Here is a 6,000-nt window from a genome sequence, read left to right as displayed (position 1 = left end):
GAGGCCCACCAAAGGATCCTATTCAAATCCATGGCCATCACCCACAGATGCCTTTCCGCCGATGCCCCACCCTATCTCGCTGAAAGAATCACCCTCAATACTTCCACCAGACCTACTAGGTCGCACCTGACTAACCAGACCTACGCACCCACATTCAAAAGAAGCAAAGCCGGAAGCACCAGCTTGCAACACCTAGCACCCAAAAATTGGAACACTCTACCCACTACACTTAAGATCGTAAAATCATACCATGTGTTCCGCAGACTACTCAAAACCACTTTGTTCAACTAACCCTTTCCATCCTCCTATACTGTATATTACAACTGTATGTATAGATGCTATGCCCGTTGTAATCCATTCACCATGTATGTTATGTAACAAGTAAGACTACTTCAGCGCCACGATGCCCCCGGACAGATGTGTGCTATACAAATACAAATAAATAAATAAAATTAACAATTGGTATGTGCAATGAACTATCTGAAATGGTGTATTTGCAATTAATTATATGTAATGTTATATATGAACTGTATCTCTCTTGTTTTATATTTTTAACGATGTGTGTAGCAAGAGAAATATTCTAATATGTTCTTCTTTCTTTGATATTTCTTCTAATGCAATTTACATTTGAATTGGTAAAGGTTTGATTAAACCAATTGCAATAAAAAAACAAAATTCAAAAAAACATGTGTTGGCATTTGATTCTCCAGCATTTCAAAGGCACTTGATTCCCGGCATCATTTTAAAACTTAAGAATCGAGAGTTCTCTGCAGTGCAACAAAGGCTAACATTTGAACGAATCTAAGGGCACTTAACTTTGAAATAATTAAAACCTTAGAAACATAGAGATACTTAGAGCACAACAACGATTAACATATGGACATATCAGAGAATAACTAGTTGTATGAACTAAGGCTCTTATAAAGACATATTGTACCAACAGCAAAAGAAACTACAAGTAACTAATTGAAACGCACATAAGCCCTACTATCTGAAAAAACACAATAACGAACCCACAGTGAGGAGGATTTACAAGAGATATCATTTCATATGTAGTGTCACAAAATGAGGCTCTGACAACGGCGACTTGTGCAACCCATCACCTTCTCCCCCAGGGTGGCTAATAGATGAAAATGGGGTGATCAACAAATGGGTAGAATGTCTCTGCACCTGTGTGATGCCCCAGAGGAGTACGGAACAGCTCCTTGAAGGAATAACCGCAAACTAGACAAACGCCACGTGAAGAGCCTGGGTCCATATTGGCATTGCAAGCTGTTGCACGCAGCACCGGGCAACGCTGTCCAGAACACTGACTGAACTTGATGGTGGCTGGAGAAGAAGTGGCGTGGAGGAGATTTAACAGTGCACAGGAGCCCCTCAGGAATGCAAGCTGCCTGGCTATGGGTGCGGTGCTGTTGCATCGATGTGACTATTCTGGCACCTGCTGTAAGCCCATGGACTGGCTGAATTGAAATTCCCAAAGAATGGTAGGAATGGAGCAAAGGTGTCTGGCAGAAATATGTACAGCGCAGAGTGATGGGGAGCTCAGACAATAAGCAACCTACATTAAGTGGAGAAGACAGGCGGGAACAAGTACCCTGTGGTCAGTACTATAAACACAACCTCCTGGTGCTACAGTACACCCTTCATCTAAAAAGTGCACCATTTGCCCAGCCACGCAGCTCCTTTAATCCATCTGTGGCAGCACTCAAGTAGAGGCAACCCCACTTCGAGGCTAGGGGCAAAATCCACCGCTCAAAAAGGCCTCAAATTCGTATGCTTCCTTGAGAAAGGCGAGGAAAACCCCCACTGACTTCAATCAGATTGGAGAGACTTAACGAAAAGAGTGGAGTGTGATAACAAGGGCCGAGGAGGCTGATTTCAATGAAGAAAACTCCTAAAGTATTGCACAAGGCACCCCACAGGAGCGTGGAAACGTTGGTGTTGGATCAAGAGCACAGTGGCAAATAAACCACCAAGACGAGCACACATATGCTAGATTCCCAAGACAGCACCCCTATCTCCTTCACGAAGGAAGACCTTATGTCATGCTGGCAAACACTACAGGACAAGCTATCACACGAAATGGCACCCTTAAGGGAGACGTCGCTAAACGTGTCAGAGACCTGAGATCAGAGCAGAACTCTTTGGAGGATCGAGTAGACGAGATGGAACAAATGGTTAATAAAATGGCCTAACAAACACCGGTGAGTGCTGCGGACGTGCAAAGCTTACATTCAGCCATCAATGACCTGGAGGCCAAATGCAAAGATCTCGAAAATAGGTTGCGCTGAGACATCTGCCTACAATTCCTGAAAGAGGGCACAGAAGGAGCTACTCTTGGGAAATTACTGGTGGAGCTGTTCAGGACGGTGTGCCCAGAGGAATCACTACCCTCTATGGAGGTCAATGAGGCACATGGAGTTGGCCAGCGCAATCCCAGATCTGCTGTGGACAGCCAGAGCATATCGTCTTCAAACTGCACAGCTACGGCTTCAAAAAAAAAGATCCTACATGAGGCAAGGGTGAAAGGGACGATCAAATTCAAAGGATCTAAAATGCAGCTGTTTCAAGACCTATCTATTATCACACTACGCAAGTGCCAACAAGTGGGACCTGTCATTGACAATTTAATGTGTTAAAGGTGTTAAATACAAAACCAGAATACAATTTGAACTAAATGGCCAGAGACAATGAGTGAACATCCTTGAACAAAGGCTCAAACTTCTGAAACTTGAGATACCAGAACAACAAACATCCCAGCAAAGGAAGAAGCAGATGAACCCGAAAGCCATGCTTTGGTTGCCAGTGACCAATCAAAAAGGACCACCACTACTGATCTACAAACATTACTGCTATAAACATACAGGGTCCTACTTGATGCTGCATCCTATGCACCTTTCATATGAATCATTTCTAATTTTAACTGGTAGGATCAATATAGTCAAGGCGAGTGACAGAATTCGTACCCACAGTATCTTCCCACAGATCGAAGATGTTGCAATTTCACTGCTGTATGCAAGCAAGACACTCTATGAACTAGAAGTGAAAGCAAACGGGGTTAATAAACTTAACCGAGTAAGCTGTATGGATGCAAGAAATCCATGATCTTATGAGGGTTATTTGATATAACTCCTTGGAGGGGGAGAGGGTGTTATTAATATTGTTAATACAGGGTCGCAAATTGGAGGCCTCAAACCAGGAGATTTTGCACAATGACTCTGGTCACTGAAGGCAGAGCCTTTTTCTGTTCTTTGATTTTTTGTAATATTGTCATGGGAGTTCTTAAGGGGGAAAGGGAGAAGGGGAGGTCCAGCATGACAAATGGAGCCAGGGAGGCGACAGAAAATGAGACTAGGTTTTACATCATCTCTCCACAATGGTGAAGTTTGTCGCTATGAACCTAGAAGGATTTAACATGCCTAACAAGAGGGACTGCATGTTTAACCTTTATGGGCATCTCGAAGCCGATGTAGCATTAATTCAAGAAATGCACCTACTTTCAACAGACAAATTTAGATGAAGAAATAGAAAATACTCAATACAATTCCTAGCTACGGCACAAATTAAGGCAGCAGTAGTAGCAATACTATGCAGAAGACACATTGGTCTGGAAGTAACAGATACATTGGTGGATAATGAGGGTAGATATGTAGCAGTTAGAGCAACCTTAGGAACTAACATTTTCACTCTGGTATCAATATACGCCCCAACGTAAAATAAATCAACTTCCTTCTATCAACTTCCTTCTAGAGACATGATACCTATTATCTGACATTGCCTGTTGGAAAATTATTTTAGGAGGTGACCTAAATATGTTGATAGACAGAAAGTTGGATCACTCAAAGGAAGAAAATTCCTGTTGAGTCCAGGCGTCATGGGAGCTTTAAAGGGAATTAACCAATTCGACCTCTTTGATAGCTGCCAGGCCACCCACAAGATAGAAAAAGATTATTCCTACTTTTCATACACTCACAGAGTGTACAAAAGAATAGACTATATATTTGTATTGAACTCTTTGAGAGACTCAATAGAAGAAGCGAGATAGGCGAGATCACGATTTCAGATCATAGTCCAATTACTGTGCGAGTCTCCATTAACAGACAGGCCAACTTTTCTCGCACTTGACCTCTACCTAGAGATATACTGAGAGTTCCCATAGTCAAACAAGAGATAACAAAAACAAATCAAGGAATTTGTTTACAACAATCCACCCTCAGCCACCTCATATCACAATACATGGGATGTCTTTCAAACTGTTATTCATGGGCCATGTTTGGCCTTGGGTTCCCAGTTAGCCATGGTAAAGAAACAAGAAACTGAGAATCTGCTGACATAGTTCAGAGAGATAGAAATTAAATATAAACAGTCAGGCTCAGTAAAAATGCTGAGAAAGCTTAATAACATAAGAAGCCCGATCAGTACACTAGCAACTAGGGGCCTACTTATTCTAAAAAACACTTTAACGAAAAGGACAATACATCAGACAGACTCTTAGGGCACACAATAAGAACTAGACAAAGGCAATCACGGGTAGAAGCCCTGACGAATGAGGAGGGGGTCCACATAACCAACGAGGGAATGCTGGAAACATTCCATTTTTTTGTTGAGAATCTGTACGAACATGACGAGTCTCCATGCCATCAATGTTTTCAAGTAGCTTTGCTAAAGCAAATTACAGTCATGCAAAAAACTCAGTTAGACCGCCTTATAACAATTGAGGAAGTGTTGGAAGCTATAAAATCCATTAAGGTGAATAAAGCCCTGGGTGCTGCTGACCTGATAGGCCATCTTTACAAAGAGTTCACCAACAAACTGATAAGAACTATGACAGAAATATTTAACTCCTTTTTAAACTCAGGCAAGATTCCCTTATGAACCTCACTTTCTTAGCCAAATTAAATATGTAAGCTGCTTACCTGGACCCGGGGATAGCTAGAAGATGGAGGGAAGGGGAAGGGAACAGGGAAGGGATAGTTATCTCTGGAGGCCAGTTGCTACTGTTATTTCTTCCTGGATACTTTTATATCAAAGAAAACAAACAAAGTGTTAAAACCAATAAAACCAGTGTGGCATTATGATTAAAATAATACATACATTGAACAATACCAAGGACCATCAATCAATATATGATTATAATTTATTAAAATGTGAATCCAAAAGATAAAGTGATTATACAGCACACTTGTCACTTATGTTTAGGATCTTCATTTTTTCCTGGGGTGGGAGAAGAACCACAAGAACAATATCCAGGTCAGGGAGGAGAGTGTGAGTAAGGAGATCAACTGCAACCAAATAAATCACACATGATGGGTTGGGCATTTTGAGCAACCCCGAAACATGCTGTTGTTGTAGTGCAGTCATGAAATCACAAGGATGTTGTCCCCTCCACCCTTTGTGAAGGATTCAGAAAGTTAATTACCTGTTGCATTACATGCAGTTGGAAATGGGATTATCCTATCAATGTCCTCGATTTAAGGAGAGAGACATTACACACAGGCTTTATCAGTGTGAGTGAGGGGAAAAGGAAATCCCATGGATGAAGGCTAGGAGTAAAGAGGTTAGACTAGATGGACGAGACAAAGAATATGATTCTTGTCTTTGACACATTAAGACAGAGCCAGCTGTCTTTCATCCAATCTTTTATGTGTAGGATGTATGGTGGAATATGAAGCAGACCAGTGGAGTGGGCGCTGAGACGAAACTCAATGTGCATGTCCTTGGTATATGTTTGAAAGGTGGCTGAGAAAGGAGTGATGATGACAGTCAAAGTTTTGAGTTAAGTGTTGATCTGCCAGGGCGAGAAAACAGATCATCGATGACCTCCACAAGTGTGGATAGTGGGTGAAGCAATGCAGCATCTCAATCTGGAGCTTTGTGGGAACAGACTTCTATCTATCATTGTTTTCTATTATTTGTTGAGAGTAATTATACTTCCTGTTTTTTTCCTGGGAGTTTTTCCCTGCTTTTAGGAGGAAACGTGGCTTGTAATATCTTTAA

The sequence above is a fragment of the Ambystoma mexicanum genome, chromosome 8 (genome assembly GCF_040938575.1).
Source record: "Ambystoma mexicanum isolate Mex_15411 chromosome 8, UKY_AmexF1_1, whole genome shotgun sequence".
Lineage (NCBI taxonomy): Eukaryota > Metazoa > Chordata > Amphibia > Caudata > Ambystomatidae > Ambystoma > Ambystoma mexicanum.
This window is presented reverse-complemented; position numbering follows the sequence as displayed.